The sequence below is a fragment of the Heptranchias perlo genome, chromosome 15 (assembly GCF_035084215.1).
Source record: "Heptranchias perlo isolate sHepPer1 chromosome 15, sHepPer1.hap1, whole genome shotgun sequence".
NCBI lineage: Eukaryota > Metazoa > Chordata > Chondrichthyes > Hexanchiformes > Hexanchidae > Heptranchias > Heptranchias perlo.
Window position 1 is genome coordinate 57670720 of NC_090339.1, and position 14544 is coordinate 57685263.

General features: G+C 43.4%; 1 long non-coding RNA gene across 1 annotated transcript in view; it reads right to left on the reverse strand.

Annotated features, from left to right (window-relative positions):
• Positions 1-823: 823 nt before the first annotated feature.
• Positions 824-14544, reverse strand: part of LOC137333131 (uncharacterized) — a 29942-nt gene continuing 16221 nt past the window's right edge. Inside the window, exon 3 of the long non-coding RNA XR_010965801.1 lies at positions 824-4116. This is a non-coding gene — a long non-coding RNA (uncharacterized lncRNA). The remainder of the gene's footprint in view (positions 4117-14544) is intronic.

The following is a 14544-nucleotide window of genomic DNA, read 5'->3' on the forward strand; positions in this document are numbered from 1 at the left end:
AAGCACTATTCGAAGAAGAGTTGGGGAGTTCTCCTGGTGACCTAGCCAACATTTATCCCTCAACCAACACCTAAAACAGATGATCTAGTCAATTATTTCATTGCTGTTTGTGGGACCTTGCTGTGCGCAAATTGGCTGCCGTGTTTCTTACATTACTACAATGACTTCACTTCAAAAGTGCTTCTATGCTTGTAAAGCATTTTGGTCGTGAAAGGTGCTATATAAATGCAAATTCTCTCTTTCGTTCTTTATCGTGGGGCAGAACTGGTCCTGTTAGTTTGTCATTACATTTAAGCTGGAGAATTCCACTTCAGCAAGTGTTACATCCATCAGTCTGGTCTTATCCATTTGGAGGAATCCAAGTGAAATAACAGTTGTGACTGAAACATGAATGCAAGTCCTCTGAAAGGAATGCAGCAGGGTGACTGAAGATGAATAATAGTTTGCTGAATTTTAAAAGGTTAGCTGTGTACTCACTGTTCATTGTAATATGCCATATAGCTGTGTCCCGGAGTGTTGAACGGGGTAACAATGTGAATCCAAATTACAGTGCTATTTAGATTCTTACATTATCATTGGAATTTCATCAATTTTGTTCCTATTTGAGAGATATAGTTACAAGGCCAAGAAAGTGCTCAGTACAGCTGGGATCTGAATGTTCTATGTGTTTTTCTGGGGGGGTGGGGGAAGGGTTATAGGTGGACTAAAGGATACACCATACAATTTGATGAATAACTCAAAGTCATAAGGCAAAGAAAACCGACAGCAATCTCCATTTCCTCAGCTTTCAGAACTCCTTTACGAGGATAAAATAAATAAGGACTTGCATTTACAGAAAGCTTTATTAGCCCAGAATTTGCTGGCAAAATAACTGAGTTTTTAAAAATTTGTTCATGGGATGTGGGCGTCGCTGGCGAGGCCAGCATTTATTGCCCATCCCCAATTGGCCTTGAGAAGGTGGTGGTGAGCCGCCTTCTTGAACCGCTGCAGTCCGTGTGGTGAAGGTTCTCCCACAGTGCTGTTAGGAAGGGAGTTCCAGGATTTTGACCCAGCGACGATGAAGGAACGGCGATATATTTCCAAGTCGGGATGGTGTGTGACTTGGAGGGGAACGTGCAGGTGGTGTTGTTCCCATGTACCTGCTACTCTTGTCCTTCTAGGTGGTAGAGGTCGTGGGTTTGGGAGGTGCTGTCGAAGAAGCCTTGGCGAGTTGCTGCAGTGCATCCTGTGGATGGTACACACTGCAGCCACAGTGAGCCGGTGGTGAAGGGAGTGAATGTTTAGGGCGGTGGATGGGGTGCCAATCAAGCGGGCTGCTTTGTCCTGGATGGTGTCGAGCTTCTTGAGTGTTGTTGGAGCTGCACTCATCCAGGCAAGTGGAGAGTGTTCCATCGCACTCCTGACTTGTGCCTTGTAGATGGTGGAAAGGCTTTGGGGAGTCAGGAGGTGAGTCACTCGCCGCAGAATACCCAGCCTCTGACCTGCTCTTGTAGCCACAGTATTTATATGGCTGGTCCAGTTAAGTTTCTGGTCAATGGTGACCCCCAGGATGTTGATGGTGGGGGATTCGGCGATGGTAATGCCGTTGAATGTCTAGGGGAGGTGGTTAGACTCTCTCCTGTTGGAGATGGTCATTGCCTGGCACTTGTCTGGCGCGAATGTTACTTGCCACTTATCAGCCCAAGCCTGGATGTTGTCCAGGTCTTGCTGCATGCGGGCTCGGACTGCTTCATTATCTGAGGGGTTGCGAATGGAACTGAACACTGTGCAATCATCAGCGAACATCCCCATTTCTGACCTTATGATGGAGGGAAGGTCATTGATGAAGCAGCTGAAGATGGTTGGGCCTAGGACACTGCCTTGAGGAACTCCTGCAGCAATGTCCTGGGGCTGAGATGATTGGCCTCCAACAACCACTACCATCTTCCTTTGTGCTAGGTGTGACTCCAGCCACTGGAGAGTTTTCCCCCTGATTCCCATAGACTTCAATTTTACAAGGGCTCCTTGGTGCCACACTCGGTCAAATGCTGCCTTGATATCAAGGACAGTCACTCTCTCCTCACCTCTGGAATTCAGCTCTTTTGTCCATGTTTGGTCCAAGGCTGTAATGAGGTCTGGAGCCAAGTGGTCCTGGCGGAACCCATCAGTGAGCAGGTTATTGGTGAGTAAGTGCTGCTTGATAGCACTGTCGACGACACCTTCCATCACTTTGCTGATGATCGAAAGTAGACTGATGGGGCGGTAATTGGCCGGATTGGATTTGTCCTGCTTTTTGTGGACAGGACATACCTGGGCAATTTTCCACATTTGTCGGGTAGACGCCAGTGTTGTAGTTGTACTGGAACAGCTTGGCTAGAGGCGCAGCTAGTTCTGGAGCACAAGTCTTCGGCACTACAGCCGGGATGTTGTCAGGGCCCATAGCCTTTGCTGTATCCGGTGCACTCAGCCGTTTCTTGATAGCACGTGGAGTGAATCGAATTGGCTGAAGACTGGCTTCTTTGATGGTGGGGGTATTGGGAGGCAGCCGAGATGGATCATCCACGTGGCACTTCTGGCTGAAGATGGTTGCAAATGTGTCAGCCTTATTTTTTGCACTCACGTGCTGGACTCCGCCATCATTGAGGATGGGGATGTTTACAGAGCCTCCTCCTCCTGCTAGTTGTTTAATTGTCGACCACCATTCACAACTGGATGTGGCAGGACTGCATAGCTTTGATCTGATCCGTTGGTTGTGGAATCGTTTAGCTCTGTTGCTTCCGCTGTTTAGCATGCATGCCTGTAGTTTAAGGCACACGTCGTTATTAGTGCATAAAAAAGCAGCAGTTTGTGGCGAGGAAGAGATATCCCGTGACCTATGAATCGCTACAAATTGTTAGACGATTTGCATCGTTCCACCGTTAGCCTTGCGTAAACGGAGGCTCGCCCTCAACCTCCCCGTGAGTGTCAAGAAATTGCTACACTTGGGCTGTAAAAATGAATTAATCTCGCCGCAGAAAGTTAGGGCTGGTATTTAACAGCGAAAGGGGACCTTATTAATGGTGTAACTTATATTTCCAATGGCCTTCCACTTTGAAACCAGTTAGTAATTACATGATAATCGTTCTGCATATGCCACATAAAGCAAACAGCAAGATTTGTTTAATTGATTAAACTGATTTATTAAATTAATTGGTTGTGGATTCTGGCTGGGCATAAACTTGATGCTAAATTCTTTTCAGCTTGTCAGGATTGAGTTACCCCCCTTCCCCTCAAAGTATGCTGTCTCATTAATTTGTATGTAACCAACAATCACTGTGCTGATTCCACAAGTGACATCATGCTTTGAACTGCTATAAAATATATAGCTTTCGTGTATAGGCAACAGCTGCCTTCACTTCCTGAATTTCATGAATTAAAAACAATAATAATCTGAACCTTGGGCAGGAGGCTCTTAGTCACATGTTTATGTGTCCTGTTCCATAGGCAAAAAAACTTGGAACTACACATTTTCCTGCATGTAATCCAGTGATGAACTTTGTTTAAATAATGTCCAAGCTGACACTTCAGAGCTTTGCTAGCCATTCAAATCCTTAAATTTCATTGATTAAGGCAACAGACTATTGGTCCTGTCGTTCACCAAGGTCCCAGATGTCCTGTTGCCCTCGCAGTGCTGTTAGCAGCTCACACTTCCAGCAATTGGCGCCCCAAAATTGATTGGAGCTGAAGGATGAGGAAAAATGTCCAACTCCAGCAAATTCTAGACCAATAAGTCTGCCAGATATGTCTCCAAGTGCTTCTCATGCAGTGAATTAATTTGAAGTGCAATGATGGTATTTGAGCAACCATGGCAGCCATGTTGCCCCCAGCAATATTCCACAAACCGTAACGACATGGATGACCAGTTGATCTGATTTTGGTGGTGCTGCTTAAGGGGAAAGTTCAGAACGCCGAGATAAATGTATCTGTACCACCAGAACAGGCAGACATCCTGGTTTAACATCTTCTTTAAAAGGATAGTAACCCCGGAAAGTAGCACCTCTTTGATACTGTAGTGTCAGCATAGTTTCTGCACTCAAGTGCTGGAGTAGGACTTGGATTCACAATCGACGGAACCAAGCTGACGCTCGACATCAACATCTGAAATGACAAATTAATCCTTGTGCTGGTCACTAAAGTACAATAATGTAATTTAATAATAAATGGTAACTGGGATTAAACACGGATAAAAAGATTGCAGTTTTTGTTTTCCACAGTCAGCAATTCACAAAGCCGCAGAAGTTGAAAACCTTGATATTCCTTTTAAAACAAAATCTTCTACAGTTCAGGTGGAACAAAGGCGACAGACTTAAACAATATCTGTGTCAAAAAAGGTTCATCAATCAGGGTCAGATAGATGTAAAGGAACATTGTGCTATAAATTTGTCTTGGGAGAATGCAAAAAATGGGTGATTGCAAATCTGCTGTCTGTTTACACTCCGCCCATCGACTTCAATGGAGAAGGAAATCAGGTGGAGTGTAAAACGGGAGGTCGATACGCCATCGCCTGTTTTACACTACTGTTCAAGTCGAATTTACACCTCAAACTTACCATCCCTACAGAACTTTCCGTCTACAAGCACGTGCTGACAATTGCATGCAATTTTGAGAGGCAAATACTTTTCCAAAAAAAAAAGACAAGACGAGGAGGAAATGATGCACGGATAAACTAATCCGCACATTCTGCTTCTCTACTGAGTGACAGAAGCAGGCCAGCCAAATTCCACTTTTGAGATGAGGACACAAATTCTGATTGTGACGTTCGTACTATATTCCTGTGTGCACTATTTTTACACAGCCAATAATCTGTTTATTCTAAACAGATTTACATCTGCATAAAAGCAGCGTACCCAACAACGTGGTGTGAATGCACTTGTTAAAGTCAACAAGTAGAACTTCCAAGATTTAAATCTTTCTTATGGAGTGAATGAGACATTTCCACTTCTGATGGATATGCAGTACTTATCAACAGTATTCATCCAATGCATATTTTTTTTATTCATTCTCGGGGTGTGGGCATCGCTGGCAAGGCCGGCATCTATTGCCCATCCCTAGTTGCACTGTTTCGATGCAAATGAGTGGCTTGCTGGGCCACTTCAGAGGGCAGTTAAAAGTCAACCACATGATGTGGGGGAGTGGAGCCACATATCGGCCAGACCGGGTAAGGATGGCAGGTTTCCAGTTGGGGAGCAGGTTGCAAGATATGGGAGCACTGGGAGTGGCATTTTGGGGATCTGGTTACAATAGGAGTTGTATGATGTGTTTAGCGAGGTGGGTGCTGGACTCTGGGAATATTTGGGAAGGTGGTGCAATGACTTGTGGGAGGGAGAGCAATGGGGACCATTGCTGAGCGGGTCACATGACGTGGGAGCAGAAGGTGGTTGTGCAGTGGGGAAATATGAGGGAGGGGCTTGAGGTTCTGAAACAAATGGGGAGAGGGGTCTTGGGGATTGAGAGGTAGGGTGTTGAACAATTGGGGAGGGGAGGCTGAAATTGTGTTGGGGGAGCAGTCTGGTGCCTGTTAGTATTTTTTTGGGGGGGAAGAGATAAAGGAAAATGTAGGCTGTAACCCCCCACGAATGCCCTCTGAGCAAATTTTACAATGGCTCTTTCCCAGCACTGAGCTAGAACCCTCTTTCAATTATTTAAAGCACTTAGTGCACATATACTGAAACTGCTGACTCTCTGTTGACAATTACTTTATAAGCGCACTGCATTTTAAATAAGCAAGTCATAGCTCCTGGCTGAGTGCCAAGAAAGTTGTTGCTGGAAATCTGTCCCCATGAGAAAAAAGCTATCACCACATTCTTGTCTATGACCTGTGAAAGCCTTTGAGTTGCTTGAAGCACTTTCTGCACTTGCACTATCTTATTAAAAGTGCAGTGAGCACTTTAAAAGAACACAGGGTCATGACTGAGAATGAGGCCTTTCTTGCAGTGGCTGTGAGTCAGCAACACTGGTCTCCAGGGAAGACCCGGGGTAGGGGCGACAGGAGGGAGCAGTGGGTGGGAAAAGGTCAACGGCATTCAGAGGGTCCCAGTTTTCACTGGCAGCAAGCGGGTGGCATTGCGGACAACACCGCCACCTGTCATGGAGATGTACATTGGGAGCTGGGAGGACTTCAGCCAGAAGTAAGTAAGCTTCGGGTGACAGACAGTTACAATAGAAAACGCATGACAGAAATAGCATGGAGGAAAAAAAAACACAACAGGAGAGTGTTACAGGAAGGAGTCCTTACAGTAACAACATAAAAGTGTATACACAAGACTCTTTAGGGATTATTTTCAAAATTTACACTACCAGGATGGAATCTAGCTCACCAACCATGCATAATCGGGAAATCACTGGTGTGCTGACCATGATTTTCTGTCCATTATTTTTAATGGACAGCAACTCATAGACAGAATGTCTGTGATTTTTCCCATCAGCCGGCAGAGCTCCCTGCCCGGAGCATGAACTCAGAAAACTGACTCTTTAATATATTATAGATGCTAGAATTGTATCGAGCAATCTCAATCATGTACTTTGGATAAGTAAACTAGGGGCTTGCAAATAAATTTAACAGGTGGGCCTAACATCAGAAGAAGAAAAGGAAGCAAAATAGTTCAAGTAACCTCCATGTTTTGCCTTTTTACCATTTTCTGATGTTTTAAAACTTTTTCCTGGGGTGCGGTTTCTCACCTAAATGGCCATTTTTCCTGTTTGAACCTTAGCAGTGGGTGTTATCCGGCCATTTGTTTTTTGTGGGCATCACAGCCAAATCTGATCCTCTCCTCAACTGGCATTTGGACATGAGCACTTCTAGCAGAGGTTGCTGGCTAGAAAAAAACAGCGTTCCACCCGATCCCGTCAGTTTCCCGATGGGCGGGTTAGGTTAAAATTGCCCCCTCTCTGCTTATGGCTTAGAGTGGGACTTAAATCCACAACCTTCTGAATCAGAGGTGAAAATGCTACCACTGAACCAAGCTGACACATCAGATTTGAACCACTGAATTTACTGAACCAGGGTCAAGTTTTAAAAGGAAGTTGAAGCAAATCAGCTTAAGATCAGCTGTTGCCTGACACAATCAAACGGGCCAAGTTTGATTGGCATAACTATTTTGTTCTAGTACCGTGCTCATCACTATGCTGTAAATTGTGAGTCATTAACCAGTAAACCTTGAAAATCAATGTTTGAAGTAATTACCAGAGGTCACCATTGGATGAAACTTGAATTTCAGCTTTCAGGGGTAAATGTTTAGACTGGATTTAAATTGTGCGTCATTGATAAGAGATTAAGCATCGTACTGCAAGCATTTGTTACAGGTCATCCATCTCGGTAACCTCTGTAACCTCCTCCAGCCATACAACTTACCAAGGTCTCTGCGCTCCTCCAAATCTGGCCTCTTGCGCATCCCCGATTTTAAATCGCTCCAGCATTGGCGGCCATGCCTTCAGCTGCCTAGGCCCTAAGCTCTGGAATTCCCTCCCTAAACCTCTCTGCCTCTCGAACTGCTCCCTCCTCCTTTAAGACACTCTTTAAAACCTACCTCTTTGACCAAGCTTTTGGTCACCTGTCCTAATATCTCCTTATGTGGCTCGGTGTCAAATATTGTTTGATAACACTCCTGTGAAGCGCCTTGGGACGTTTTACTACGTTAAAGGTGCTATGTAATGCAAGTTGTTGTTGTTGTTGTTGTTACAATTCAGCAAGGGTTAGCCAAATTATGCTCCAGATGTTGATTCTCTGTTCTGTTGGACATGATTCAATTTAATTATTACCAGCACAACTAAATATTTTACAAGCTGTCTCATCCTGCATTTATATAAAAAAAAATTGAAAATATTGGCTAAGGATTCATTTAAACAAGACAAGATCTAAATTAAAATGCATACACTAATCAAACTGCTAAATAGATGTTCTGCACTACAGCTGTTGGGATGTGTCAGTGTGTTGGGTTAACATTTTTTTTAAGGATAAGAGCAAAACCAAAGTCCATTGATAATTTAAAAATAATTTGGTGAAATTGTGGGTATGATTATGCATACCGACATAATTATACAGCAAAAAGATTTTATTTAATCGTGTTTTTGCAAAATGAATCAATTTGTAAAAACTGAATTGAAGTTCTTTTGGAAATCCTTGAATCATAAGTCAGTAATATTTGAATGGTCCGTGATTTACAAATAGTAATCAGGATATTTGATGGGAAGCATCCAGCCTGAGGCCCCCATCTGCTCAAATGGAGTGGATGTACAACATTCGCAGAATTCCCATATCCAAAAGAATTCCTGGATTTTATGGAAAGAAAGCAATTATAAAAGGAAAAAAATGTATGTATATGTTTACTCATGTCCCATTAATAATGTAATGGTCTTCAAATCATGGTATTGAAGGGTTTGGGAACCATAGCAAGTGCACTCACCATATTGTGCAACCAGGTATTGCCAAACTAGGATGTAAAGTGGAAATGGCAGTAGACTCCCATCTGTATTACCACTCAGTTTTGATGAATAATGATTTGCTTTTAGTTGGAGGGATGCCACTGTCAATTAGTATGCACGGGCTATTCACTAAACCTTACTGACCTGCAAATTGGCACTAAATAGGAAATCAGATTATGAGCCACCTGATGATGTTAATTCCTTGCCAACTGTATACATTCCACACCGAGCTATCAATGAGTTATTTAGCTGATTATTCCCCCACTACTCTCCTTTACTTAGGTTCACTTTCCCCACATCCACACATGTCAGGAAAGACAGGATGGCCCAATGTGTGGAAAAAGGATTCGATAGGGTAGATACGGAAAGATTATTTCCTCTGGTTGGGGGGGGGGGGGGTGGAAATCAAGAGCAAGGAGGACATAGTCTTAAAATTAGAGCCAGGCTATTCGAGAGTGAAATCAGGAAGCACTTTTCCATACAAAGGGTAGTAGACGTCTGGAATTCTCTCCCCAAAGAAAGGGCTGTGGATGCTGGGGGACAATTGGAGCTTTCAAGACTGAAATTGATTGATTTTTGTTGGGTAAGGGCATCAAGAGGTAGGGAGCAAAGGCAGGTAGAGTTGATGTAGAGATCAACCACAATCTAATTGAATGGCGAAGCAGGCTTGAGGGGCTGAATGGCCTTCTCCTGCTCCTATGCTCATATGTTTATTAATCAGCACCATGGACAGCAGTTGGTGCCTCACAACCATCAAGTGAGGATTTAGAACTAATTGGCTGCCGTTGTTTTTAAACGCCCTTGGTCTTACTTTCCATTAACGCATTCATTTAAACAAGATTATTTTTTTCTCCCTTTAAAAACAGATTAAGGTATTCAGATTTCATATTCCTAAAATCTAAAATCGCCTGCTTTGTTTCGGTCTGTGATATATCAGCAAAAAATAACCATTCTGATTAATTGAGGTATAGGCAGTAGTTCTATGTGTATTATCAGATGTCTCAGTTCCATTAGATTTGCACACTGATGAAAGTAACATCCTACAACAAACAAACAAACAAACAAAAACAAGCATTTATATAGCGCCTTTAACGTAGTAAAATGTCCCAAGGCACTTCACATGAGCGTTATCAGACAAAATTTGACACCGAGCCGCATAACGAGGTATTAGGACAGGCTTGGTCAAAGAGGTAGGTTTTAAGGAGCACCTTAAAGCAGGAGAGAGAGAGGTAGAGAGACAGAGAGGTTTAGGGAGGGAATTCCAGAGCTTAGGGCTCAGACGGCTGAAGGCACAGCTGCCGATGCTGGGGCGAAGGAAATCGGGGATGCACAAGAGAGAAGAATTGAAGGAATATAGAGTTCTCGGAGGGTTGTAGGGCTGGAGGAAGTTACAGAGATAGGCTATCCTAAATAGCAAACAATATAGAGTTACATAACCGCTTGTCACTGGCTTGTTAGTGGCTTCATTCTTATTGAATAATATTGAAGTGTGTTTGCTGAATTATCACCGTGCAGGTTGGGAACATTATACACCATCACGCAAGTGTTTACTCAGCATATTTACTGCTAAATACACTGTTAGAGAATCTACTGACAGAAAAATTTAGCTCTTGGGCAAAATATTTATGTTTTTTGTCCAGTAATGCAATTTGTGTTGAGCCATTGACAGGAAAATTGCTACCAAACAATTTATACCTTTACTTTTGGGGCTCCATTAAAAAATTAATGTGTGAATCATTGCATTAATCAGAGTGCTCAGGGATCTCTGCCTGCCCACACAACTGTTTTGTAACATTTCTCTCGGGGAAGATTGCCTTCGTGCAGTGCCTAGGGTAGGGAACCTTTCAGTTCCAATTTTCTACTTAAACATTTTCTGCTCATTTTCCAAAATTGTACTTTGTCGCTCCTTTGAGGACCTTTGTCTGGTCCATTTTTGTTTTTTCATGAATATCCCTTTCACATCTTCTGAAAGGTTGCTCGCCAAAGTGAGTTCACATATTGAAACTTAAGGGAAATTTATGGTCAGGAAATTCCACGGATCCTTTCTGCTGTGCCTTGCCTGTGACCCTGATACAAATCCCAGGAACAGGGCCATTTGGATACTCGGAGCAGAAGCCCACAGCTGTAGCGGCACAACAGAGGCTTACGGCAGGTGGTGAGAGAACAAAGACATAACTTACTTGACCTCGTCCTCACCAGTCTATCTGTCGCAGATGCATCTGTCTATGACAGCATTGGTAGGAGTGACCACCGCACAGTCCTCCTGGAGACCAAGCCCCTTCTGCACACTGAGGACACCCTCCATCGTGTTGTGTGGCACTACCACCATGCAAAATGGTACACATTAAGAACAGATTTAGCAGCTCAAAACTGGGCATCCATGAGGAGCTGTGGGCCATCAGCAGCAGCAGCAGAATTGTAGACCACCATAATCTGTAACCTCATGGCCTGGCATATTCCTCATTCCTCCCATCACCATCAAGCCAGGTGACCAACCCTGGTTCAATAAGGATTGTAGAGGAGCAAGCCAGGAGCAGCACCAGGCGTACCTGAAAATAAGATACCAACCTGGTGAAGCTACAACACAGGACTATGTGCATACAAAACAGTGAAAGCAGCATGCTACAGTCAGAGCTATGCGATCCCACAACCAACGGATCAGGTCAAAGCTCTGCAACCCTGCCACATCCGTTCACGAATGATAATTGTTCACCGACAGGAGGAGGCGGCTCCATGAACATCCCCATCCTCAATGATGGCAGAGCCCAGCACGGGAGTGCAAAAGACAAGGCTGAAGCGTTAGCAACAACCTTCAGCCAGAAATGCCGAGTGGATGATCCTTCTCGACCTCCTCATGAGATCCCCACAAGCACAGATGCCAGTCTTTAGCCAATTCGATTCACTTCACGTGACATCAAGACATGGCTGAATGCAATGGACAAAGCAAAGGTTATAGTGCATTCCAGCTGTAGTGCTGAAGACTTGTGCTTCAAACCTAGCCGTGCCTCTAGCCAAACTGCTCCATTACAGCTCCAACACTTCCATCTACCCGATAACGTGGAAAGTTCCCAAGTATGTCCTGTCCACAGAAAGCAGGACAAATGCAACCCAGCCAATTACCACCCTATCATCCCACTGCCAATCATCTTGGTCCCAGGACATTGCTGCAGGACTTCCTTGGGGCAGTGTCCTAGCCCCATCTATCTTCAGCTGCTTCATCAATAACTTTCCTTCCATCATAAGGTCAGAAGTGAGGCTGTTCATTGATAATTGCACAGGGTTCAGCTCCATTTGCAATTCCTCAGATAAGAAGCAGTCCATGCACGCAAGCAGCAAGATCTGGACATCATCCAGGCTTGGGCTGATAAGTGTCAAGTAACATTCGCTCCACTTATCAGCCCAAGTCTCAGGCAATGACCATCTCCAATAAGAGTGAGCCTAACCTCCTCCTCTTGACATTCAATGGCATTACCATCACTAAGTTCCCCACCAATAACATCCTGGGTCACCATTGACCTGGAAATTAATGGACCAGCTACATACATGCCATGGCTTCTACAGCAGGAGAGGTTGGGTATTCTGTGGCAAATAGTTCACTTCCTGACTCCCCAAAGTTGCGCCACCACATACAAGGCACTGGTCAGGAGTGTGATGTAATACTCTCCACTTGCCAGGATAAGTGCAGCTGCAGCAACACTCTAGAAGCTCGACACCATCCAGGACAAAGCAATCCGCTTGATTGGCACCCCAGCCACTAACCTAAACAACCACCACTGGCGTACCGTGGCTGCAGTGTACTGTCTACACTAAGCAATGCAGCAACTCCAGAACCCACGACCTCCACCCCTAGATGGACACGGGCAGCGGGTGCATGGGAACACCATCACCTCCAAGTTTCCTTCCAAGTCACACACCATCCCAACTTGGAAATATATTGTCCGTTTAATCATCGTCGCTGGGTCAAAATCCTGGAACTCCTTACCTTACAGCACCTTCACCGCACGGGACTGCAGCGGTTCAAGAAAATAGCCAACCGTAGGTAACCACGAATGGGCAATAAATTCCGACCTTACCAGCATTCAATTTCATATCAGTTTCATCTAAGTGGAAAGCAGGGAACATAATTTCTATTCACAAGATGAGAAAATTGTAGATCATTATTGTCCCTGCTCTTGACTGTGTCCATAACCTGAGAATGAATTAAAAAACTCAGCAGGTCTGTCAACATCAGAAAAGATAAAAGAACTTTTATGTCCAAGGTCTTCGTCCATACTTTACACATAAGACAAGTATCTTATTTTTTCTCTTCCCAGTTATTGATGGCCCCATTGTGTTTTCACCATTTTCTGTTTCTATTTTAGATCTCCATCAATTTTTTTCTTTGCATCTCTGCTGAGGCACCCTGCCAATTTTATTGTATATAAATAATACAATCCACTGGTACTGTTCTGCTCTGTATTTCTATCGCTCAATAGTAACTGCTGTACAATGCTTGGTGAGATCCACTCATTGTGTAAAAATATTAAATATCACAGCAGTACCACACCAGCTTTATTTGTGTTTTCCCCCTTTATCATCACCCTTATACTTTAGACATGTAATAGTCTGAGCCTTAACTACTGTCAGTTCAACTAGCAACTAAGAACGTATTGAATACGTATTCTAAAAAGCTAGAAGTGTGTGAATAAAACTGACAAACTGTCATACCTCTGGCAATGAGCTATATTTTCCGCTGACTAGCCACCTGTAAAGTGTTTAACGGCTATTCCATTCAGCTCTTGGTAATGTAGTGGAGATATACCCAATATTTTTCACTGGCGGGTTATCAACTCAATTATAATGGGTTCGTGACGCTAGCAATAACTGCCTAACAAAAATAAAATTAGCATGTTAGATGTGCCGTCTGCTTTAAAAAGGAAAAAAGAAAGACTTGCATTTATATAGCACTTTTCACAACCTCAGAATGTCACAAAGTGCTTTACAGTCAATTAAATACTTTTGAAATGCAGCCAGACCATTGCTCATTTTGTTAAAGACCATTTCATACTAAAGAACAATTTAGAAGAGATTTTTTTTCTCACTAAAGCTCATGAAATGTTTTTGCAATGTAAGTGCTTGCAGACAAGATCAAATTGTAGAAGCAACTATTAATGTTTTTTAAGGCACTGTCTCATGTGTATGTTATTAGTGATGTTAAATATATTTGAATCAATTGTACATGGGCTTTTTTGTTTCCAAAATTGAGGGCACAATGCATTCAATTTCATATCAGTTTCATTTAAGTGGAAAGCAGTGAACATCATTTCTATTCACAAGATGAGAAAATTGTAGATCATTATTGTCCTTGCTCTTGACTGTGTCATGGAAACTATAGTGAAGGGAATACCTTCTGAAATAACAACAACTTGCAATTATATATAAACATCATAAGGCACTTCATGGAAGAGAAAACAGGCAGCTGGGGAAACACACAACAAGCAATAGTATCATAGTAGGTACATCACAGGAGGAGGCCATTTGGCCCATCGTGCCTGTGCTGGCTCTTTGAAAGAGCTATCCGATTAGTCCCATTCCCCTACTCTTTCCCCATAGCCCTGTAATTTATTTTCCCTTCAAGTATTTATCCAGTTCCCTTTTGAAAGTTACGATTGAATCTGCTTCCACCGCCCTTTCAGGAAGCGCATTCCAGATCATTACAATCCGCTGCATAAAAAAAGATGTTTCCTCATGTCGCCTCTGGCTCTTTTGCCAATCACCTTAAATCTGTGCCCTTTGGTTACCGACCCTTCAGCCACTCGAAACAGTTTCTCCTTATTTACTCTATCGAAACCGTTCATGATTTTGAACACCTCTATCAAATCTCCCCTCACCCTTCTCTGTTCTAAGGAGAACAATCCCAGTTCTCCACATAACTGAAGTCCCCTGTCCCTGGCACCATTGTAGTAATAGTAGATGAAATGGATACAGTGGACTCGCAGTTGTGGTACTGGGCTAATAACCCAGAGATTGTGAGTTCAACTCCCATCATGGCAAATTGTGAAAATGATTTCAATAAATTTAGCACCAGAAATTGACCCTTAGAACTGCTGGATTATTGTAAAATAT